The sequence below is a fragment of the Perna viridis genome, chromosome 6 (genome assembly GCF_037379345.1).
Source record: "Perna viridis isolate PV_CMFRI_1.1 ecotype Kerala chromosome 6, ASM3737934v1, whole genome shotgun sequence".
In the NCBI taxonomy this organism is placed as follows: domain Eukaryota; kingdom Metazoa; phylum Mollusca; class Bivalvia; order Mytilida; family Mytilidae; genus Perna; species Perna viridis.
This window is the reverse complement of record NC_142450.1, coordinates 12,015,240-12,042,811: the sequence shown is the minus strand read 5'-3', so window position 1 is coordinate 12,042,811 and position 27,572 is coordinate 12,015,240. Positions and strand designations below refer to the sequence as shown.

Here is a 27,572-nt window from a genome sequence, read left to right as displayed (position 1 = left end):
TAGGTGTGGTCCCAAATGAACGTTAATTGGCTTGATTTTGTTTAAAGTCCAAGCTGGGTCAACGTAAAAGTCGAGCTCCAAACAATAGTGTGTTTATCATCAACATGCTTTGAGGAATCTGTATTTCCCCATAAAAATACGTTTTGATTCCAATATAACCAATCAATTTTGTTTTGTTTTTTTTTTTTTTGGGGGGGGGGGGTTTGGGGGGGGAGGGTGTTTGTTTGTTTTTTTTTTTTTTATTTGTTTTTTTTTATGTATCTTTGTTGGTTTTGATTGTTTGTTTTATTTGTTTATTTTGTTTTGTTGTTTTTGTTGGATTGCGTTTTGTAGTTCTATGCCATTTCAGGAACTAGTACCTTTATACTCCAAGTCACCTCAGATTGTTTGCGGTTTTTTTGCGTTTATTTTTTAATTACTCGACTGTTTCTTTCAAAACCCTGCCATTTTATTCATGTCGTTCTGTACTACGATTCCCTTACAATAATTTTCCGTTCTTACCTCCGTGATCGAATTATATCTATTTTATTTTTTTAAACGGCGATTTCACTGTATATCCGCCATCTTGTTATGCGTATCCTTGGAGAATTTCAAAACATTTTTGACAGTCACTGGTTTCCTGCAAATTGAATACTACACACGCTACGACCAACTTCGGATACCAGTTGTGATGTTTCACTCGAAATTTCGGATGTTTTCTTCAAACATACAAGGTAAACATAGAGAAATAGCAGACGACAATATTCTAACATAAACAAAGCTAAAAAAAAGTTAACCATGCCAAATTATAGACTTAAAAACGTTGTAAAGAGCATTGAGGTTTACAAAAAAGATTTCCTTTTGCTCTCTGTACATATGAGAAAATAAATTTTGTGGCCTCTTCAGGTGTTTCAAAAACCCAAATGTTTTACAAGTACATTCATACTTATAAGCATGCACGTGAACACAAATAATAAAAAAATTGCTTATCAGAATCCCCATATATCTTAAATATTGTAGCTTTTTTATAGTTTACACCTAAATGGTTATACCCCCCCCCAAATAAATTTTAAGTTAACTCGAGTATAGACATCATCATGGTCTTACCTGGTCCAACTATGTTGCCCTTATATTTTGTTTCAATTCATACAATTAAAAATATACACACCTAAATGCCCAAAGATGACAAGAGTCAATCATGTGTCGTGGAAAAAATGTGTACAAGGTCAAGACTCAAGTAAAAGAAGATGTTCAATTCTCTTGTTTGTCTTCACAACCCAAACTGAACAAAAAGCCCTGCTTTTATATAAAAATGATTTTCTACTATTTATAATATTAAAAAAAAACAATTTCTAGGATTTTCTTAAAATAAAAAGTTCTACTATCATATTTAATATTAAAAAAATCAATATTAAAAATTCAATTTTTAATATAAGAAATTCATTTTCTAAAATTAAAAATTAAAATTTCTTTATCTGTCTGATACTTGTAAACATTTTTAATATTAAAAAACAGATAATTTTTAATATTAGAAATTTAATTTTTAATATTAGAAATTTAATTTTTGATATTAGAAATTTAATTTTTCAAATTAGAAATTTAATTTTTAATATTAGAAAATGAATTTCTAATATTTAGCAAATAATTTATGATGCTAAGGGTCATATGGCAATATATGGACCGATCAATCGCCCCAAAAAAATATTTAGACCGAAGCGTACCTTAGGTCTATTGAATTTGTGGGGGTGACCAATCGGTCCATATATTGCCAATATTTCACGAGATTCTAATATTAGAAAAGAATTTCTTGATATTAAAAATAATTTCTTAATATAAGAAATTCATTTTCTGAAATTAACATTTCTATTTTTTAATATTAAAACATCAATTTCTAACATTAAAATCATTTATAATATTCAAAAGTACGCATTTTATCCACTTGTGTTCGCCAGACCTCCAACCCATCCAGTGTACGTATTTTATTTTCGTTTTTTAAATTTTTTGGCTAAATCAGTGTACTCTGAAGTCACTTTGCACTAAGCATTGTTGAATCAAAATGTCCATTAAACAGACTTATTGTAAATTTAGATTAAGTGATTCTTCCCTTAACTGCATATGCTGCTGATGAGAATGGCCAGGCGAGTTTCTTTTTGAATGTTAAGGAAAATGTCCATTAACAGCCTTCACAACTAATTTTCCAGTTCACAGGCCCAAAATACATCTTTTTCAGAATTTTTATTATAGTGACAGTTGGCCTGTAGTAGTTACTTTTACAACCCTACCTCAATTATGACAAGCCTTTGGGCTTCGGACTACTGCTTAACTGTGAAGAATGCATTAAAAATCTGAATATTATAAAATGGCCCATACTAAAGTCCATAAGATCTCAAATCTAAAAATTAGGTCATAACAAGTAAAAACCCAACATATTATAGCATGAGTTTAAGAAATATTTTAATGATACACATTTTTATGTCGTTTGTGATACCACTACTTCTATAATGCAACCTTATAACAACTATATTGAAATTAATACATGTAACTTGAAGTGTTAAAATAAAATGATTGAAAGAGTCAATCTTGATATGACTGTAAAAGTCAAATCCTGAACATTCGGGGAAGAATAGATACACCTGTTTGTGGTACAAATTATAGAGGTCCATTCCCTTTTACATGTACCTAGGTATCATGTATCATCCAGAAATCAGAAAAAAAAACTCTTTTCTTGTCCCACTCATGTCACAACCCAAAACCTTTATTCCGTATGGTACCATGTACTATATTTAAAAAAAAATAAATTTATTTACTGGCAGTCAATTTTTTGTCCGGACATAAGGAACATGTTATAGTTTTGTGAAATTGTGAAACAATATTGTATTATAACCCACAAACAAAGTATTGGAGGTAAATAGCTATCACCCGTCTTCCTGTCCACATTTCTTGTATTTTAAGCACAAGTCGTCCTGAACAGCTCAAGGGATTTTGATGAAATTTTAAAGGAATGTTGTGTTTCAAATGCGGATATGTATGAAGGAACATAAATACTGTCGTAGAGTTCCAAAGGGAGATAATCCAAATTAAGTGTTTTACATTGAAGTCTATTTGAGGTGGGCCATTCTCTTTGTGATCTTGCTCACAGTATTTCTAGTTATAAATTATCATCTTCCAAATTAAACAGAATACTTTGATTCCTTTTTACAGACAAAAGAACTTCTAAGAAAATGTTTTGAGTTCCTTAACCTTGAAAAGAGAAGGAAGGTTGCCTGGAACCTTAATAACCCAGTAAGAAGACTTAGTAGAGCAACAGGTATAAACTTAAAGATAATCATGACATTATGATAAACATAGGGTACATAAGAATAAAAGAAGAAATTAAGGCATGAATATTTTTGGTGAAAATTGGTGAAAAAAAGAATCAAACCTTTCCGATTTAATCAGGGTAAACCACTAAGAAGCTATACCCAATACATTTATTTAAGCGCACGTGCATTACACCATGTAAATATCACTTTAACATGTGAAGTCAACTGAATGTTAAGAATTATAGCTCACGTAAGAAATTTCTGACTGTGAATTGATTCATTTTTTTTTCAAATGCCAATACATGATGATGAAGCACATTTGGGACCAATATAAAAATGCTAATATACATATATACAAATATACAAATCTCATAAAATATGCAGTTGCAAACCAATGGAATTCCACATGTGCTTAATTGTATTATTAAAAAAAATGCACAGGAAGAAAGCAGCTGTGACCATGCCAAAACTTCACAAAGCCCTGATGGAGAAAGATATTGCTGTTTCACTTTCAACAGTGGCAAAAACAGTGAAAGCATTGGGGTTTCGGTAATAAACCTCCTAACTATTAAATTATTAAATCTACAAAAAATGTAGGGCATCCTTGTACATGTATAAATGAAATGAAAATAAAGGGTTAATATTTATCAAAATCAAATTATTGAGTATTAAACATGATGTGAACCTGTCCCTGACAAAATACAATATGCTTCTTGTAAAAAACAGATGGCATGCTATTTAGGACCAAAAAAAGACAAAACCATTCTTAGTTTAGGGAAACACAGAAAAAAAGCATATCTTCAGTGGTCTGTACATAATTACTATGTGCACGATATGCAAATATAACTGCACCAACTTTAAATTCTTCCTTACCTTCTTAATACATACAAGATAATTCTTTAAGCATTTCAAAATGCAGCTTCACAGTTAACTGTCAGCTTAAATTCCTAAAAACATTCTTCACTTCCTGTAAGAACATGACATTAACACAGAACCTGGCAAATCTGCTCTGACAAAATTTGAGAGTGAAATGTCCAGCTTAAAATTTTTGTATTTCAAGACTTGTTCATTGTAGGGTAATGATATGTTGCATCTAAACATGTGTACATGTAAATGAAATTTAATACAAAGTATGTCACAAAAATCTGTTTGTATTCCGGTAAACTATACTTGAAAAAGATTCTATTTTTCATAATATCATATTTTAATAGGTCTTCTTTTTATTTTTATTTTTTAGGTTCTCCAAGAATGCATCAGACCGAAGATTTGTCTCTGCACGTGCAGATATTGTACAGATGAGGCAATCATATCTTCGCAAGATACGTAAGTTTAGGCAACAAGGTCGCCATATTGTATACTTAGATGAGACTTGGTTGAACACCAATCATGTGGTCAAGGGAGATTGGCTGGATATCCCCAGTACATCCATGTCAGTTTTTGAGCCAAACTGTAAAGGTAGCCATCGTGATGTACCTTCGGGAAAGGGTACAAGATTGATAATCTTAGATGTTGGTTCAGCTCAAGTTGACCTCATTCCTGGATGTGGTCTTATATTTGAGTCAAAAACTAACAGCTCTGATTATCATGACGAGATGAACAAGGAGCACTTTACAAAATGGTTCAAAGACACCCTTCTCCCTAGATTGCCCCTCAGTCTCTGGTTGTTATGGATAATGCTCCTTATCACTTGGATCCTGACTCTAGAGTTTCTAACACGAACTCCAAGAAATCAGATATCTCGGCAATGCTGGATAGAAGCATTATTCAGTATGACATTGACAAAGGCTGAATTACTTGATTTGGTGAATCAAAAGCCTCCTAAAAAGTATGTAATTGATAACCTTGTATCAGCTCACGGCCATGAAATTTTACGACTACCTCCTTACCATTGTGAGCTCAATCCCATTGAAACGGTCTGGTCTGACTTGAAATACTATGTAGCTAGAAGGAATTCTTCCTACAAGAAGTCTGATGTTATTCAGCTTTTCAAGGAGGCCATGGCTAATTTCAGTGCGGAGCGCTGGCCTAAATTTGAGACTTATGTGGTGAGGGAGTATGAAGAAAAGCTCTGGCTGATTGATGATCTCAGAGATGAGGACGTATCACCTCTTGTGATAAACGTGACGAACGATGATGACAGTGATGACCGTCAGAGTACTATTCCACACGTTTTTTTTCAGATGGGGAGGGTGGTGATGACGAAAATGACGGTGACCTTGACGAAAGCATCTCTGATATCTTTGATCCGCTTGAGGAGGTTTTGTGCAATATCTGTGGCAACACTGAACCTCCGAAGTCCATTCGGAAGGACAAGTACATTGATTGGTTTCAGTGTGATATGTGTGATCGGTGGGTACATAAAAGGTGTTGCACTAAACCTGCCCTTGCAAAGAATGCATGCCTTCGGTGTCTTTCCATCCTTAACCATCGAGACCTCAATGCAACACTTATTTTCCACCACAGGAAATGGAACAGTAGTATCTGTCTGGTAATGCAGTCAATTAGTGTCATGACGCATTAAATCTTAGTATTCAAATACTACTTACTTGTGATTTTAAATACTATACAATGTACTATCTAAGTTAACTATTTCAACTATTGTAAGTAATTTTCAAATCCCTTATAAAAGGTCTGATTTTAATTAGTTTTCAAAGAATGCATTTTTTTTTTCATATTAATTTGTTTTAAATAAATTTCATATGAGATAAGTTGACTGCAATATCAGGATTTTACAGTTAAGCATGGTGATGACTTCTTCTTTCTTAGTATTTCTTGAGTGAACTTCTTAACACACCTTTGTTTAATCTTCAGTTGCTGGAACTTGGTAATGGGTTTCTTGATAGTTTGTCTTTAGATATCACACGCATTCATATCTGTAATAAATCTTTCTGTGATATAGGCTCTTAACTGTGATATGATGACTGTGATATATTTATCAATTCTGTGTATTTATTGTATTCCTCACGTATTCAGCAATTTTATTAAGCTATTTTTACATTTGTGTTTTAATACCATTGTTAAACTTGAATTGTTATTTTATTCTACTAATTATAATATAATATATATTATAGCATTTTTGTCATGTATTTACTTTCATCTCTTTGAGGTCTAATAAATGCTTTAAGACCAGTTAAAATCTCTGACGAGAAATTATTTCTAATTCAGTCTACTAGTTTCAAAAAAAGCAAAACAAAAAAGAAAAGAAAAGAAAGACCTTAATGCTGGATGAATATGTTCTGTACTGTAATAATGAAACTTTAAGGTCGAAGCTACTAGAATAGAAAAAAGTTGTACTTAAACATTAACACAACAATTGCGACATTTCTTTTAAATCAGTAGGGTGTACCTTATAGAGATCACAGACTACAATGTTTTTAAATTACAGGTCTATGTAGAAATCAACAAAATGATATCTATATTTTGTCATATTAGTCGGTAGGTAAAACGCAATGGTGAGAACCTGCTTCTTTTTATATACCTATATAATGATATATGGTTTATACATGAATTTTACACTACATTGTATTTTATTTTCACATGCATGCAAGAGAATGGAAACCACGACACAAACTGATATGTTCTTGTACTCACAATATTTCTAGCAGTTTTCACCTTTTAATTACAAGTTTTACTGAATTAGACTGAGCCAATTTAGAACAAATCAGTGCAGCACAAACACAATTTTTTTAATGCTACCTAAAAGCTAAGGTAGCGACCACTTGATTTTTAAGGGGCATGGGACCTAGAATCAAATTTCCTATCCTACATTTTTTGATATGCCAAAATTGTTAGTTTTTCTTTTAACATAAATAAAAATTATGATCCTAGCACCCCCCCCCCAAAAAAAAAAAAATCATCAGACGGAAGTTCCCTAATCTTGTTGCCACATATATACTATTTGAATGGGCATGTTTTAAATATTTATTTAAAACTTCAGAGAGAAAAAAAACTAGCCTTTGTAAATAAATTTGCCCAAATTTCATCATTACACAACTGACAATATGATGTTCCTAACTCGAAAAATCCTAACATGTCTACATAAATGCAGTCTGGTAAAAATGCTCCTAAAAAACTATACATTTACTGAGAGACGTACACTGTTCTTGACCTGATCAATATATTATTTTCGTTGATTCGGATTTTCTCGATAAAAAACTTTGTTTATATCGACACAAAGTCATAAACATGAATATGGCGGGAAAATATGGTACACAGACGCTCTTCAATTGTCAGGTAGTAGGGAACGTATAAAAAAAAAATACAAACAAGATGGCGGATATACAGTGAAATCGCCGTTTAAAAAAATAAAATGGACATAATTCGATCACGGAGGTTAGAACGAACAATAGTCGTAAGGGAATCGTAGTACAGAACGACATGAAAAAAATGGCAGGTTTTTAAAAGGAACCGTCGAGTAATTAAAAAAATAAACGCAAAAAACCGCAAAAAATCTGAGGTGACTTGGAGTATAACAACAAATCCAATTTATTGATGGGGCAGAATGAATTGATTCATTAATTTAAAGTCTTTTATAAAAATCTTCGGTAGAAGTTAATATTTCTGTTCATCGCTCAGCTGCTAAATACTTGCCTCAGCACCAACAGATTTAGTAGATATAGACGGTATTTGCAAATATTAAGTTTTACTATTTTTTCTCTAAAAATGACGCTTTGTACAGAGATAATCATGAGCATTATTGACTTTCACAAACCTCTTCCTATTTCGTAGATTGTGAAATTTTCTCCACAAAAATACTACCACAGAATACTGGTTTAACTTACGTTTGTATCTTTGATGTCCTAAATGCTACAATATGGACCAGAGGTTTGAGGATTTGTCAAATGATTTATTTCATAAGGCTATTTTAATGTTTCCGCTCTATCTAACCTGTTTGGTTTTTGCCTTGATATTGCCTTGTGTATTCTTCCTAGATTTTGCCTATCTGTTCAGTAATTTCGTTTATTGACCTTTCTTAAAACAACCAATTTTATTAGTGTCCGATGATTTTCTAACATTGTTTCCTCTCATGAGCTCTTCAATTGCATATGATTACCATGTGTATATTCTTATATTTTAGAAAGCCGTGACACAAATAAACGTTTATCTACCCATTAATATGGGTATTAATATAGTGCTCCCTTTTTCATTTCATCATCATTTCATGTTCATTTTATCATCAATTTCATGTTCATTGTCTGAATATAGCTGAAATATTGTGCTCAGACGTTAAACCCCAACAAACAAACAAACAAACAATCCTTTACCGTGGATTTCTAAGTGTAGGTCAAGATATGAGGCTGACCTCACAGTGTCTGTAGTATCCTTTATCTCAAGTTCTTTTGGGTAGATGCGATGTATCAAATCCCCAAGATTAGGATTGTTAAACGATAACACGTCATCAATATACCGGAAACTGAGATTAAAGGATCTAGCTAAATGATATTCTTTCTTTTGGATCAGATCAACTATAAAGTCGGCCACATGAGAGTGAAGAAATAGGTCAGCAAGTAGAGGAGCACAATTTGTTCCCATTGGAATGCCGACCGTTTGCTGAAAAATGCGTCCACCACATTGGACAAATATTTTGTCGATTAAAAATTCCAGCATTTTGTAAACATCTTTTTCTGTATATTTGGAAGATGATTTGGAATTATTTTTACAAGGTATGAGGAATCTCTACCAAGAACTATATATTTGTATCTAGGTGTACCATCATGTTTGGAAAAAAAAAACAACGATGTATAATGTTTTTAAAGGGAAAAACCATCTTTGCATTCAGTTAGGCTCTTGTGATAAATCATACCCACTTAAAGAAAAATGAATAACCTTTAATACAAAATGCGCTTTTGTAAAATGCTCAAGTTCGAAATCTTTGAAATATATGTGGGTAGCCATTTTGCAGAACTCTCCTATTTGAAGTAAGATCATAAGCTGGCTTTATTGATTTTTACTGATATCTTCCGATTGGCTCGTGACGTCACTGAGTCGGTTTGGTACTGATACACGCACTGCAAATGATATGTAAACAAATAATATTCCGTAAAATTTCTACGATCCTGTTTATCTAATCACCGCAACATGTTGTCTTGTCAAGCTTACGATTACTCGAATGATAAAAGAGAAATATTTTAAAAGTTTTTTGACGGCAACACGAACATTCCTCGGAAGTAGCCGTAAGATTTTCCTCAGACATACTCTAGTCGTCTAGCTGCAAATTTCGTTGTTCGTCAAAGTTGTCTGACATTTGCTTACATGTTGCGCGTCAATCTCTTCTTCTGTTTATTGGGGGTTGAAATTATAGGGGAAAAGTCCCAAATTTGCGATTTCAACGAACATCGCAATCAATTACCTATTTACTTTCACTTTACAAACCGACTTCGTGATGTCGCAGCTCAACCGATCACGCTGGCCCCCATAGGCGCGGGAAATTCAAATTCCATATTTATAAATCGCGAATAATTAGTTATGAAAAGGAAATTATTTTGTTTCAATTTAATTTTCATGCACATTTAACAGATTAGTTATTGATATTTATGACTTGCACATTAACATGGTCTTCTCCTTTAAGTCGGGATTTTAACTGAGTGTGGGGAATAGAAGTATACAGTGTTGAAAAGTCATAGGTTTTAATGCTATTATATTCTGATAATAGTCTTGAACTGATTGTCTCCAAAAGATCTTTCGAATTTTTCAGGATCCACATTGCATTAATACCATTACGGAAGTAACAAATGTTGTGATAGGATTGCAGACCCTCTTTGACAATTGTGGGTATAGAAGTTAAAAGTTAAGAAAGATGTTTGGTGGTACATGTTGCAGATGTAGATATGTAACGTTATTTGTATGGATTCTTGTGGAGTTTAAGAATCCAGAACATAGATGGTAAATCACAATCATCGTCCTTGGTAGAGAGCCCGAAAGAAGATAGCACAGATTTATGGTTTTCCACAATCTCTTCTTTGGAGAGTTTGATAGCAGTATAGGTTTTATCACTATATTATTATATTATTTTCTACGTCTACCTCTGAGATAAACATTGGATGTAAAACGTTTTGCAGACAAAAACAATGTTGTTTTGGACTTTGTCTGCTGGTTCGACATATTTTTCATGTATAGTAGACAATGGTTTTGCTACATCGGGGTCTTTGAAAACTGATGTAGCATTGGCACTCATTGACCTACCTAAAACTTTCATTCGTTTCGACCTCACAGCTTTTAACCAATCTGACAGAAAATCAACGTCTTCATGTTCTCGTTTTATCCATTTTCTTGCGAGGTACTCCACGGCATCCATAAGAACTTTAAAGTTATAATTCCAATTTATGGAGCGTTGTTCACGGTACATGGGACCTTTAGAAAGGATATTACACAGATTTGTTTTCCGATAATGGTTAAATCTTCCGTAACGACGTGACCGAGAGGGCCATATTCGATTGCAGAGTTTTTGCAAGAACAGTCAGGTGGTTTAGTCTTGACGTTCTCAGTCTCGAGGTTCTGCAATAGCCTTATATAATTGAAAATTTTGGATGCAATGGTTGAAGTATAGGAATATGAAATAATAGATATGGATTTGTCTTTGAAATATTAGGGAATTTTGTTGGTAACATTTTTGTGATGGAAGATGTTTAAAGAGTTTGTGGAAACCAATATCCAAAATAATGGCAACAAGTCTGTATAATGATGAGGTTGGTTCAGAAACAGTAGTGTCAACACTTGTTTTGTAAAGGGAGTGTAGTAGAGTGAGAGGTAATAATAGAGTTTGGTTTTAATGTATTGACGTCAACGAGGTTTTTGTATAAAAAATACCTGAATGTTGCCACAAAGAAAACCAACGTAACTGATGCTAATTTAATGCTAATGTTTGTTTTTGTTTTTGTTTTGTTTTTTTTTGTTTGTTTGTTTGTTTTATTTTGTTTTTGTTTTTGTTTTCTTGTTTTTTTGGTTTTTGTTTTTTTGTTTTTCCATGTTTCGATGTGTTATTCAAAATCCCTATTGTAAGATTACTCGAAAACCGTTTGTACAAGCGAGTCATTTACGCCCTATATTCTTCATGTATGGAGCAAAACATCCGCTACATTTGGGGTCAAGACACCATGAAATATACAACAGACGCTCCAAACCCTAGAATGGCCCAAACGTTCTCTTGTCTTTATATTAGTGGTCCTGGTAATGTTCAAGTTTTATTAATACTCTCTGACAGAAATTACTATGTAACAATGATCAGATAACTAACATATTTACAATACAACAATGACAGACAAGGTAGACATTCATACAAATAAATAGTAAATTTTCAAACAAAAAAACAAACATTGTATAAAAAATTTATTGACCAACATAATCACGATCGACTAAATAATAAAAAACGTCGGACTGTGATCTTGAACTTGATATCACATGGCTATAAATCATGCCATGAAAATTAACATCGTTCCAAAAATTTACTTGAATTTTTAATGAATATATCTCTATGTAATTTCAACACACTTAAACGGTCACACGACGTTTCCAAATAATTAATTAATTGAGTTTAATCTAAATTTATAATACTTAATTTAAGCAGTTTAATTATATATGATTATCCGCTACTTTAATCAAAGGTATCTTCAACTAAGCAACAGTGTCTTGTCTTGTCCGATCATCTATGACATTTATTGTAAAAGAAGAAAAAATAGAAGGAAAAGGAACCAGAGACATCAACAAACACGAAATAAAACAAAATGTGAAAGAGTAATATAAAATTATATCCCATAAATTGCATGGATTTAACTTATTGAACTTTACAATCAGAAAGAGGCATTTATAAAATGGATAATTTTGAGCTGAAACTAGAAATTATTTACAAGTTCCACAGGGAAAACATTTTAAATGACACGTTACAAATTCAGATTCAATCAATCATTTTTAAGAAGCAGGATTTGTGTTAATAGATAACGCTATGTAAATACAAACTTTGAAGCCAAACATCAGGTATATGATGCGTACATATGTATTTGTACAATGTGCTTGCTAGGTCAGAAAATTAAAAAAAGACATATATAAGTTATAAATATATATACAATTCTGCTTGAACAACAAACAAGACAATTTATATGATACAAATTGTCATTGCAACAATAAACAGTTCTGACCAATTAAATGTGGCGATCTATAATTCAATCAGCTTTTATAATTTTTACCAAATTAGATCAAAGATAAACAAGAAACAGGATATAGTTTCTTGTGATATCACTTGCATTTTGAATGCATGAATTTAATTGAATCCACCAATCTTAATTGTAAATGAATATGAAGAAAATGTTTAAGATGATGAAATAAAAGAGCAATCAAAAGAACAAAGGTTATAGCAGTAATCAAAAAATGTAATCCATGGACAAAGACCAGACATGGAAAACAGAAATACACAACAAAGAACATAAAGTAACTAAAATCATACATACAAAGTAACAAAAGCATATGAGCAACTCGGACTCCACTAAAAACTGGGAGCATGAACCAGGTGCACCGGTAGGGTAAGCGTCCTCTGCTTTTCTAAACGAGATGACAAAATCATGAGGTCTTTATACCTTTAAGATGATAAAAGAAAGGTTAACGTTCATATTGCAAAATATTTCAAGTGTAATAATCTAAATTAAAATAGTCTTCTCTGATATGATACAATAGAAGAAGTACCTTAAATAACAAATACATGTATATGTAGGTCCATACTTCCGGTTGTTTTGTGGTGTCCGAGTTACTTTTGTTGCTTTGTATAAATTGTCTTGGTTATCTTATGTTCATTGTTGTGTTTGACTGTTTTCCATATATTGTCTTTTTCTCTATATTACATTCTTTTGATTCCCGCTAGAATATTGATTCTCTCTATATATCAAACACCTATTTCATTAAAAATAAATATTTTTTTCTGATAACATGAAGGTTGATATAAGATATATCAAACAGTTACCTCCCTTATTCAAAGTACAAAAATAAATACATCATGGTAGAGCGATAGAAAAGGTAATTATCAAATAATTTTTGAACGTCTATATTTAACACATTGCTATCACACGTTTTTAAATAATGCGGCATAAATGGCTAACTCGTGGTAAAGTCGAATTTCCGTGATTTATTTCTTAATTTCAATGGGTGTATTTTTAGGAAATGTTCAACAGTGTATCTGTACATCTTTTTATATCGGAAAAGCACAAACGATTGTTAAAAAAATATTTCCATTGGGGTTTCAGTTGTGGCCTAAGTTAGACTTTAAAAATTTTGAAAGAATGCATTTTTTTTTCTTTAAAAAGCTTTTAGATTTAAAGTTTTCAATGCATTTTTTTTCCAAATGGAAATAGATGACATTATAATCACACGTCTCAGTAACATTGACAATTAACGCAATAAAGTAAAGCTCTATCAAAAACATACCACACATTTTTTTAACTAGTTTTTAAAAAAGAAATTACAAGGTTTGTACCACACAATATCAAGGTGATATTCAGAAAAAACAACCGACACAAACATCCTTTCTTGTGTAGCATTTTGCATAGAAATTCCATCCAGTAAGCCATGTTCTATGTATGTCGGTTAAGGGTTCAGCACCAACAGACAGCAATTGACATCTGAATTAAAATAAAAATTAAAATTAATAAGTAGTTGTCTATGTAATAATCATTCAAAATCTGAAAAATGTGATACACCCTAAAGAAGGCTACATATGTTTATTTTGTAATGAAGTTGTTTTATGGATCTATACTATGAAATCTGTGATTATTCATTCAAATCTGCCTGCCCTAAGATAATCAACACTGAAAATCCAATAGATTCTATTGTATTTGAGTGTCGTTTACAGAGTTATTTCCCTTTATTTTGAAAACTACAGTGCGTTCTATATCATTTTTATCTACTACGAACACGGGTTATTTGAAAAATTGAATGTTTTCTGTTTCTGTTTCTGTTTACCATGGCAATTCAAACAAAATATAAAAAAAAATAGGCTTTTTACCAATGAATCACATTTTGCATGATTCTTCGCTGGAATGCTTCTAAAATATAATGCAGTTTCTAGTTATTAATAGTGACCGGTTTCTGCCCGGAGACCGATACCATATTTTAGAACATCAGATAATTAATAATGGCATATGGATACGTCATTCGATTTATTCATAGTGGTCATCAAAATTTAAAAAAATGACTTCAAACGTCAATCCAAAAACAAAAATGTGCTTACATTCAATTCTGCTAAGAAACAGTTAAAATATATTGAAAATTGATTTGATGCACACATAGATTACACAATATGTTTCATACAATTCCCACGCAGATACATTACAAATAAGAGTAGTAAACTATTTAGCTTCAATCGCAAAGTCGTTTTTGTGCATGCCTTTACAAGCAAAATTATTTCACATGATTTTTGCTTGAATTATACGTAATTTATACAAATGGGACAAATGGAATTAGTTACAGAATTTACTTGCAATTTCAGTGAATCGAAGCTTCATGAGAAATTTATGTGAAGCTTTCATCCATGATAAGGCAAGATTTCAAGAAAATGCGTAGGTGGAAATACATTAAAAGAGCAATTCTATCTTGCCACGGAAAAACAACATCAGAGAGAAAAAAATTACCTTCCTTCGTGATCATGGTAGTTGAAACCAAAGCATGTTTTGGTAAATGCACACTTGGCCGTACACACAACTTTTGACGAAAACATCTGGTCACTGATTGGCAGTCCAACTCTGTTATCTGCCATGTTGCATTTGCTAAAGTATCCGATGGATTCATCTTCAACTATAATATTTATACTTTTTTTGGAAATAAGTTAATTGAATTTATTGTATAAGAGACGGTTACATAACAAGAATAAATGCAGAGGCAACATTAAATTCACGTTTACGATACTTTTAAAGTCTCCATGAAAGTATGTTAAATATAGATTCTCCTTCAGTCTCCAGGGGATTAAAGGATTTCTCCACTCGAGAAAGTCTTAAAATCTTAAATTTAACTATCTCAAGTGGAGAAATCCTTTTATCCCAGAGAGAAATGATGGAGAATTTGAACACCCTAAATTTTCACAAAATCAACTACGTCATCAAGGACCTCATCTCAAGTCATCAAGTCATTGGGTCATCGATATCACTACTATTATGATTAGTTGATACACTACCAACTAATCTTTAAAAATATGAATAACATTCGTAAATCAACAAGTATTCAATTGATCAACAACATGAATAACAACTATAAACATGGTAAACATGGTATGCGTGGTAAGCGTGGGAGTCTTCACGCGACATTTTAAGTTCCCGTGGGGGAAACTATAAATATTTAATCACACGCTCGTGCGGCGTGAATGAAGCCTATGAATGGGAAAAATTAAGTTCCATATTCAAATGTTTTGCTGGTTAGATATGCTGATCTGAAAGGTTTAATTATCTTTAAAATATGAAATATGCTTTTTTTTCATGATCAATAACTTCGTTCAAAATCTTTTATTTTCAGGTAACAACCCGACGTAACATGAATACTTAAAATAAAAAAGATAGGAGAAAAGCAAGATAAGATCATGTCCTGTCGGTTATCTAAACACTGAAGCAAGGATCCATGAAGCGGTCTAAAAATAATGTGTGAATTAAATTGTTTACCGTCAACTTTGATTTTCCATGACCCCGTTGCTCCCCAGCAAGTTGCTATGCCTAAACCTCTCACGTAAAAAGCATTTGAATCTTTCCACTCTATAAAAGTCTGTGAACCGACTGTGTTTCCAGATCCACCACGGATGTCTCCATTTCCCCAATGAAACCAAAAAGATTTGTACTCAGACCCATTTGCGTGTGTTCCGTCTACAACATGCTCGTTTCTCATTGTTCAATTCCATTTACGTCTTATTCTACAATTCCTGTTTGAATCACTTCCGATATAAAGTGAATAAAGGTTTTTAGCAATATGCGTATTGTGAGTGTCTGTTGCATAAATAGCTATTTCTTTTTTTTGCTTTCACCTTAAGCATAATGGATTTACTGTCAACTACACTGACGCCAAAATGACGTAAATCTATCGTTTGTAATAACATCAATGATGCGCGAAGATTTCCACAATTTGGAGAGTCTATACTATAGATCACTTCAAAACCTTAGAAAAAATAACACAACATTTTAACTATTTTCGAAACAGTTTTTAATTCTTACTGTCATATATAACCTCTTCATTAAGGTTCATCTGTATAAAACACAAAATATATTACAAATAAATTAATGTAAGTACAAACAGCTTATGTATCAGGAAAGGTTTTTTGTCAACTTTCCTTTCATCTGTGGCAACATCCTTTCAGCACCTGCGTATGGAGTGTTCATATCACAAACTTTTTGTATCACGCTAGAACTCTAACAAATAGGCTTCTGGGACAGAGTTATGTTGCTACAAGATTGAAGTCATCACTACAGAAGTTTTATGGTCGTCATCATGAACTCGTGGATCGTTATGGTGTATCCATCAGCACCATGAAAACTGATTTATTCAACGGGTCATAGTTTTCCTTTCCTCGTTTGTCTATCCCGGACTTGACTTTTTATGAGCAACTTGGCGGGTGTTTCAAAAACAACAGAGGACGCCTACCCTACCGGCGCATCTGGTTCATGCTCCCAGTTTTTAGTGGAGTCCGAGTTGCTCATTTGCTTTTGTTACTTTGTATGTATGATTTTAGTTGCTTTATGTTTTTGTTGTGTATGTCTGTTTTTCAGGTCTGGTCTTTGTCCCTGGATTACATTCTTTTGATTACCGCCATAACTTTGGTTCCCTTGATTACTCTTTAAACGACGCATGCCCTAAAATAGTCATACTGTGCAAAAAATTGTGATAATTTTACTAATGCACAAATAATGTGCCAGGGCTTTTAAATTAATACGACACTGTAAAAAAATATGTTTGGTTTCTTCCGTAGCGATACATGTTTTTTTTTTATTTCTTTGCTTTCATTATGTCTGACTACATTGTTTCTTTTAGCTAAATTAATTCTATTAAAATCACATCTTGCTTCAGAATCCCTTTTGTCTGTTTTTTACTTGACCATATATCTACTATTGAAATAAAAAAGCATTATAAAATGATGCAAACATTTTATATCAATCGCAATGATTAACACAAAACTTGTTATGAAAAAAAAATTGCAAAGATTGCAAATCTGAATTTACAGTTTATAAAATAATATTATTCATATTCTTACAATGTGACCTGTTATTCAGCGTAACAAATAACATTATAATACCCCAAAATACTTTGTCCTTACAAAAGTTATGTAAATAGTTTTACTATTCTGATAATTATTTGACAACAAGCGTAATTAGTCACTCAAGGTCGAATCCAGAAATTTCAAATTTTAGTCAAACGACAGATAAACATTAGGGACGAAGCAAAGGCAAAGATGGATACGTGTGTCTGTTGTCTCCTTATGGAGAAATAATATTACTGTATATGTGTCTGCTAGAATAGGTATATTTCTTGAGAGATCTAATATGCTATCTCTTTCAGTTTTTGGCATAAATGTGTGTCTATTGTCTTTTTTTGGCATAATAAAAAAAACTTAATAACTGTATATTCGGAGAATGGTAACTGTTTTTTCCTGTCGTTTACTACTATTGCCATCGGATACGCTTCGGGCAAAAGTTGTACATTCGGAAAATTAAAATAATTATTCCCTTGTTTAACCCAGTCAAAAAGTACAAAATGTTGATTGAAATAACAAACTATTTAATACAATGGATTATACAGCATGGGTTCGCGATGTTTTTTCCTTCAGGAAGAAAAAATGGGTAGATGCTATCAATGTTTAAAATATTAACATTGTTTTCATTTATTTCATATTGGTGAACTAACCCCTTATTAGATTTGGTCCTTAAAAATAGGTAACAAAAATCTATATTAACCGTTAGAAAAGATCATTTTTATTTCATAAATAATATAGATACGTGCTTAATTTACAATTTTATAATGAACTCACCAAGTACAATACATCCACAAAAATGAGCAAGAACTGTGAAAAAATGTAAAGTACAACTGAAGAAATCGTGATCCATAAAGGCAATCTGGGCAATAAACTTTGTACGACAATATTGTAATTACGTCGTCAATTTCTGAAAAAAAATCAAATATTACTATTTTTCAAGTATCATTCAAACAAACAAAATTATCCCAAAGTGTATCTGTTGAGTTTCACGTAATTTGATTTTCGTTTACTTAGTATCCCCTTTTCCCTGCAGGTGTTTTATATGCATGTATAGTTATGCCACGTTCGGTCATTGTATATTTAAAATCTGGTATTAATTAAGTAGGAAAGAAAATTGATATTTTACATATAATATTCATTTAATCAACCTGAAAATGCGATAAAAAAGACTGCAAAAATTTGATATATCTATCTATTGAAAAATTGCGAAATTTGACGTAAGCGAAAAATCCCCGTTATACGGTATATAAAGCCATACAGTATGTTACAATGTATGATTGTACTTACAGAACTGGAATCGATTGAATATAGACGTTCTTTCCAGATAGTACAAAGAATAATAATTCCAAAATATGACAGTGCAGTTCATTAATTTTAGTCGCTACATATTTTTTTCTTATTTAAGACGTTCGATTTTGTCTCGAATCTGAATAACTGATATATCACGCCTCTCTGCTTTCATTTTAATATGGGTTGCTGCGATCGGCTTTTATGAATAAAGCATTAACAAATGTGTTTTACAATGCAAGGATCCACGATTTGGTCTAAAAATAATTTAAGAGGTAAATTATTTACCGTGAACAGGATAATATCCTTAGAGAATTGTACAAGTTGAGTCGGTTTCGCCGGCTTTGCATTCCATCGATTGTCTTTACGCATATTCTGAATTTTTTGTTTCATTACCTTTTATGGAGTTTTCGGCTATGGTTACACTAAGTAAGGGACTTAAATATTTCTCCATCTAAGAATCAGGCAAAATGTGTATAAGGTGTGGCACATGACGTTTGTAACTACACAGAGATTTTATTGCATTATCCAATTATTCATACCTCATAACCTCATGAATGACTGTCAAAGTGTTTGTAAAGTTTGCCTTTTTTAAGGTATTAAGTAGCTGTTTTTGAAGGAATCATGCAAAATCTGAAAAATGCGATATACCCCCCCAAAAAGGCTACATATTTTTTTTTATTTTTGTAATTAAGTTGTTTTATGGGTTTATCCTATGAAATGTGTAAATATTCATTCAAATCTGCCTACTCTTAGGAGATAATCCACATTGAAAATCCAGTAGATTCAATTGTATTTGAGCGCTATTTACAGAGTCATCTCCCTTAATTTTGAAATCTACAGTGCATTCTATATCATTTTTATCTCCTAAGAGCACGAGTGATATGATAAACCACATGTTAATTTCTGTTTACTACGACATTTCAAAAAAAATATCAAAAATAAAAAATATGTAGGCTTTTTACCCATAAATCACATTTTGCATGATTCTTAACAGGAGTGCTACTTAATAGGTAAGTTTAGTTGAAATGCACTATGAAAAAATAGCGGGAAAATTTTCCTGAATTTTTTCCTTATATAAGCAGTCAAAAATATCTATGTCACCAATGCTTCAGTATAAATTTAAATAGTTTTTTTAGCTGTTTTCTACATGTATTGAATATATTTGTGGCAAAAAGACCAAATTGAGAAATATGATGTCCCAGCCACTGCCTTATTCTTACACAGAATCGTACTTAAAACTGACAATACTACAGAAATACCTTATACCTGAGTCGCGTGAACACTATGCAGCTTCATGTTATTGTCTGGCAACAGCATATGACCTTTTGGGTGACAGGAAATCTGCACAGCATATGCTTTAATGTATACTAAAGAAGCCTGACACCTGATAACCACAGTTTCAGTAGAAAGTGAGATTTGTTGTAAGTAAGTTTCAATTATCTTAGAAGCTTTCAAACAATAATATATCATATTTTATACTAAATTTTAAAGTTTTAAAAACTTTAAATATGGCAAATTTTGACTAAATTTGGAAATTAGCAATATTTTTTATAGATTAAAAGATGACAAATGGATTGCAATTGTTATTATTAAAAGTTTTAAGAACACAACTACATATATGTATATAAGAAATAAATAGGATGATTTAAATTGCTGAATTATAAACAATTTTGATTTTTTGACATTTTTTATACTTTAATACATTTTTAATTACACATCACATATAAAAACTGAAATGTTTTTGTTTGCATTTTCACTTTTATTCTGCTTTACCTGCTCAAGAATTGCTGTACTACAGCCATTTGATTGGTTAAAAGTGAAAACTGACCAATAAAGCATTTGTTATCTCATAAATGACCATTTCTAATGGTACTTCCACTCACATTATAATGCGGCAATGACATATAAAAATTAATTTTCTTCAATAGTGTGTAAAGTAAGTAGAAACTTTGATGTTTTCTGTGTATGTTGTTTACTGTTCTTGCAAAATATTGATATGTGTATATGAGATAGTTCTCCTTTTGTAATTACCGAGTACATTTATACATGCCCAGGGTACCAAATTTCACTTTGCGAACTAAGATGTTTTTTCATTAAAATGATGATTAATATACAATATTTTGACTCTATTTTATCTTTGTGTAAACAAGAACGGCACCTTTTTGCAATTGGCTGTATCCGTAGGCAGATTTTGGATTATCAAGAGGCTCCTTTTTGTTAAGGCTAAAAAAAGGGGGTCCGAATTTGACTTTTTGTGAATATGGGCCCAAAAAATTGAGATTTTGAAACAATTTGGTATTCACACCAAAAGTCTATTTTAGTTCGACCTGTCCTGGTGTATAGAATGGGTATATGGAGTAACTTATTTGCTGGGATCTAGTATATTGTTTCTTTCAGTCTTTGGATTAATTCGTGTCTATTGTTTCGTTTGGCATAATAAAACATATAATGACTGTATATTCGGGGAATGGTATGTTTATTTCCCGTCGATTACAACTATTGCACTCGGATACTTTTCGAGCAAAAGTTGTACCTTCGGGAAATTGAACAAATTATTCCCCTTTTGATACCAGTAAAAAAGTACAAAATATTGTAAAAATTACAAACTATCAATTTCAATGGATTTGCGACTTAATACCGCAAGGGTTCGTGATATGTTTTGTTTTGTTTTTGTTTATGTTTTTGTTTTTGTTTTTGTTTTTGTTTTTTTATCCTGGAGTAATTGCTATAAATGTTAACATATTAAATTTTTTTTCATTTATTTCATATTGGTGATTTGACCCCTTATAAGATTTGGTGCTTGAAAATAGGTTATAAAAATCTATATTAACCGTTAGAAAAAATCAATTATATATCATAAATGATATAGATAGGTGCTTAAACTGGAATTTTGAAATGAACTCACCAAGTACAATACAAAAATGAGCAAGAACTGTGACAAAATGTGAAATACCACCGAAGAAATCGTAATCCATAAATGCAATCTTGGCAATAAACTGTGTACGACACTACTGTAATTACGTCGTCGCTTTTTGGGAAAAAAAGAAATCAAACATTATTATTTTTTAAGTATCCTTCAAACAAATAAAATGATCCCATATTATTTCTGTCGCGTATCACGCTATCGGATTTTCGTTTACTGGGTATCCCCTTTGCCTGCAGATACAATTGTGTATTTTCAATATGCATGTATGGTTATGCCACGTGCGATCATTGTATATTTAAAATCTGAAATTATTACAGTAGGAAAGAAAATTGTTTTATATAAGAAAATGTTATCAAAAAGTTTAAAATCTGCTTCATGCTTCAATTATTATCTTATACCTGGAATTTCTTGGGAGGTTCTAATTTTTCCAACATTCGCAAAGTTTGGGGTATTGCGCAGATGTACGCCCGCTAAATTTAAATCAAGAGATTTTACATATAATGTTCATTTAATCAAACTGAAAATGCAATAAATAAAGACTGAAAAATTTGATATCTCTATCTATAGAAAAAAATGCGAAATTTGGCACAAGCGAAAATTACCCGCTATACGTTATATAACGCCATGCAGTGTGTTACAATGTATGTACTTACAGAACTGGAATCAATTGAACATTGTCGTTTTTTTTTCCTTTCTAGATAGTGCGAAGAATAATAATTCCGAAATATGACAATAAATATCATTAATTGAAGTCGCTACATAATCTTTCTTATTCAATTCATTCAATTTTGTTCCGAATCTGAATAATTAATATATCACGTCTCTGCTTATAGTCACAAGAGCTTTCTGTTCTCATCGTATGTTTGTTAATTTAGATAGTATATAGTTGTTTTTCAATTTTAATATAAGTTGCTGCGATCGGCTTCAATGGAAAAAGAATTTCCGTCTTTATTGTTTTTAACAATTAATTGACAATAAATGTTCTGTTTCTGACAAAATGACTATAGAAGATGGATTTTCAAAATATCATCAATATATCTTTTGTACTGATGTAACTACTGATTTTACCAACTTTTCTCGGTGGCAACTATGCACTGCCTTTTTGTATTGTAAAGCCATAAAGGGTGTTTGAGGTTAGGTGCGTTATAAAACAAATTTTATCAGAAAGGCCGTACCAAGTCAGAAAAATTATTGTTGTTTCCAACTTAATCATTATTGTCTTTATATTGTCATTCGTTATATTTTTATTATTCCTTTCTACCAATATTAGAGCTTGTCTATAATTTCGGTAACTTTTGTCCTATATTTACCTGGATAGAAATATGCCTCGAAATCTTGTGTTTTCGCTATTATGTTTAGTTTGTGGATTTACTCTGCAAAGGAAAGGTTGTATATGCTTACAAAGCACATATTGCACTGCACTTGATGTTATGCAATATGAAATGTGATTCGAAAAGATAATAATCAAATTCAATTGATCTATAAAATGCATTTAAATCAACTGCAAAATAATTCTGTCATTTCTTTTTACTTCTATGTAACTACCTTTTTTGTAACTGGCTTTAGAAATATGTTTCTGCTCACCACGTTATAAAGCATATGTTTGACAAAATCTTTCTATTTGTTGGTTTATATGAATGGCATGGGATTTTGTGTGAGGTAGACGGCTATATCCTATTAGTGATGGGGCGAGGACAATTATAACTATGGAATATGAAATTGTATACCTAGGACGTACAAGACTCGTATCAGCACCTTCAGAATTCGCATCAATAAAATTTCCGTACTGAAATGATTGTGACGGTGAAATATTGCCTTCAGAAAAATGGCAACAACAAAAAAATATATCAGTATGGCACAAATCACGAATCACTAACAATCAAACAATATGCACAAGAAAATGTCCTTCTTCCTAACTATGTTTCTATGCAATGACAATGTCTCGTTCGTCGTGAGGACTAACAGAACGTTAGGCAATGGCATAACTTTAATTATATTAAATATACTGTGTCGTCATCGGTGAACAATGCCAGTGTTAACTGCCGATAAAGTTTGTTTCAATTCTGGTGATGGTTCCCGTCTCATTGTGAAAAGGCGTATATCATAACTACCTATTCAACTTCAACGTCAAAAGAAGTTGTCTTATAACGATTATTTTGCTCCAACGTCAAAAAATATTTTCCTCTAATTACATTTTCTGTGTAAAGGTCAAATGCATGGCCTTATTCTATAATTACTTTTTTCTACTGCAGCGTCAAAAGGCGTATTGTACAATAACCTATTATGCTCCGGCGTCAAGGGCGTTATTCTGTTAAAATAAATTCTGATAAGATTTCGAAAAGATTTATTTTGTAGTTACCTACTATGTGCCAAAAGTCAAGAGGCACAATTATACATAATTTACTGTTTCCTCCAACATCAAAAGGCGTATTCTATGATAACCTATTCTGTCCCAGTGTCAAAAGGCGTTTTCCGTATGAACCTATTCTGTCCTAGTGTCAAAAGTCGTATTCTGTATGAACCTATTCTGTCCCTGTGTCAAAAGGCGTATTCTGTATGAACCTATTCTGTCCAAGTGTCAAAAGGCGTATTCTATATAAACATATTCTATTCCAGTATCAAAAGACGTATTCTATATGAACCTATTCTGTCCCAGTATCAAAAAGCGTATACTATACTTACCAATTCTGTCCCAGTGTCAAAAGGCGTATTATATATTTACCTATTCTGATCCAACATAAAACTTGTGTTATTCTATACTTACCAATACTGTGTGTTATTCTATAATTAGCCATTCTTCGAACATCAAAATGCTCTGTTCTAAAACATCCTGTTCCGTTCTAACGTTGGAAGATGTTATTCTATATACCTATACGCTAGTCTGTTGAAAAATCATAAGCCGCAATTCTATGGTTACATGTTCTGTTTTCACGTCACAAGGCGTAATTCTCTATCATTTTGTATCACTTATAATTTCCTATTGAACGCTTAAGTCAAGAAATATTATACTAAAATAAGCTATTCTGCTCCGACGTTAAAGGGTATTGTTCTATAATTACCTTTAAACTAGTCTGTTTTAAGTCAAAAGCCGCTGTTCTATGGTTACATTTTCTGTTCTTATGTGACAAGGTGTCGTTCTCTATCATCTCTATCATTTGGTATCACTTATAATTTCCTATTGAACGCATAAGTCAAGAAATATTATACTAAAATAAGGTATTCTGCTCCGACGTTAAAGGGTTTTGTTCTATAATTACCTTTAAACTAGTCTGTTTTAAGTCAAAGGCCGCTGTTCTATGGTTACATTTTCTGTTCTTATGTGACAAGGTGTCGTTCTCTATCATTTTGCATCACTTATAATTTCCTATTCAACGTTAAAGTCAAGAAATGTTTCTCTAAAATAAGTTATTCTGCTCCGACGTTAAAGGGTATTGTTCTATAATTACCTATAAACTAGTCTGTTTTAAGTCAAACGCCGCTATTCTACGGTTACATTTTCCATTCTTCTATCACAAGGCGTCGTTCTCTATCATTTTGCATTAGTTGCAGTTTTCTATTCTAAGTCAAGAACGAAAAATTGTGTTGTTCTATAACTACGAATTCTTTTCTAACGTCAACAGGCGATATTATGAGATTATTAGATTATTTAATATGTTTCCAACGAGAGGGAGTTGTTTCAAAGTCAAAAGTCGATGTTTTGTTACTTACTTTCCGCTCCAATATTAACGGATTTATTTTATAATTACCTATCCTGTTTTAACAAGAGCGTTGTTTATAATTATCTATCCAGTTTTAACGACAAGAGCATTTTTCTATAATAACCGATCCCGTTTTAACAAGGGCGTTGTTCTGTAATTAACTATCCTATTTTAACGACATGAGGACAAGAGCGTAGTCCTATAATTATCTATTCTGTTCTAACGTTAAAAGATAATATCGGTTCATATCCATTATAATTGCTACATTCTATTTGTTAAAGTTTGATCAGCCGATAAAAACATGTTATTATATAAATAATCAGCCCTGCTATGGATATTTAACTTTCTCTTGAGTTATTATGAAAGCAAATTCAAGTGAACATGTACGTATTTATGGACCCACAATAGTGACTGCACTTTAGATTAATGGAGAAGACATAGAGTAAGGGACACAACTGTTACAAATCATTACTTACTTGGAACGTTTGTTTTACCTTTTTACCTCAATCTCACGGAAGCGTCAAAGTAACTTGGACTGATTTTTGTGTGTGTCTCAAATGAAAGGTTTTTAAGCTTTGTTGAATTTGTATATGAATATAAACATATCACTGATTATAGAGTCATGTCCCTTACCCTAGGTCTACCTCCTTAAGGTCAGAGTCCGTTACTCTTAACCTAAGACGAATCCACGGTACATGAAATTTGGCATACCATGCTTGTTGTACTTGATCAAATATTTTTTAAATAATTGGACTCAAAGCGGTGGGGTCATTGATTGCATGTTAAATTTTAATTATAATTGTACAAAATGTCCATGCCTGTACACATAATTGTACAAAATGTCCATTCTGTACACATAATTGTACAAAATGTCCATGCCTGTACACATCATGTGTTCTACAATAATGACAATAAAAGTGTAAGTTTTAGTAACGTAAAGAATCGCGTAAAACATAGAAAGAGTCAGAAACATGCATGACAAAACCCTGTCTATCTGACAGTATAATTTCACTCAATGATGCTTTCTATATTTGGATTTGCACTACTGGATTTGCTTTAAAATGTTCAATAAAATTTCTGGAAAATGAGATTTTTGACAGGGTTACATGTATCTGCCCTTGAATTGTTCATTTTCAGAGCATTTTAATGAAATTATAACACAATTTACAAAAATGGAAAGTCTTGTTAATTGATTCTGTTAGAGCAAATAATTAAGTTACACTTTCAAAATTAATTGTGGATTTTTTTTCATGCCATGTTTCACCAACTGCCTGATTCTTACAGAGACTGAAATTTAAACAGAAAAAAACCAACCCCGTTTCACCGTAAACCATGTCATTAGGAATATTTGATTTAAAATCTAAGACAAGTTTCAAATAATATAAATGTAACTTTTCTATTTTGTTATTGCAATGGAAACCCCATATCTCTGATGAATATAATAGAATTGGTACTACTAATGTAACAAAAGGTGTCAACAGTATATCAATTGGCACAATCCTTTTGTTTTATGTATCAATGTGTACATGGCCTTTCGAGCCTGTTTAACTAAATGTGTTTGTGCTAATGTAAATTTGCAATTATAGTTCCCCTATATCCCTATATAAGAAAGAGAATCAACGACTTGAAATATATCTCCATCAAATATGAATCTATATTTTTTGTTTGATTTTTTCTTTAAGAAAACCATGATGTTTGTTCTATCCACGTTTACAGACAGCCTCCACTGCTTACAATATTTACTAAATGCACGTAGAAGCTGCTGTAAATATTCTTCAGTTTCAGACAAAAGGATTGTGCCGTAACCATATAATAACAAAAATATTTTCAAGTACATATCAAATTCTTTTTGAAAATTTTCATTAACTCCGTCGAGGCATTTTATATCGTTTTGTATGAAATATTTTTCCAAATCAGAATGAAATATTCTATATATCATTATATATTCTGTATATAAAACTCATTATTCTATGATTAAGTAATTGTCTTTGTAATAATCATGCAAAATCTGAAAAATGTAATACACCCCAAAAAGGCTACATATTTTTATTTTTTGTAATTATGTTGTTTTATGGGTCTATACTTTTAAATGGGTAATTATTCATTCAATCTGCCTGCTCTTAGGAGATAATAAACATTGAAAATCCAAAAGATTCTATTGCATTTGAGTGTCA

At 31.8% G+C, this 27,572-nt stretch overlaps 1 pseudogene; it reads left to right on the top strand.

Moving 5' to 3' along the window:
• The first annotated feature begins 3,714 nt into the window (after positions 1–3,714).
• LOC148613670 (uncharacterized) lies at positions 3,715–5,759 on the top strand (annotated as a pseudogene).
• Positions 5,760–27,572: the final 21,813 nt, after the last annotated feature.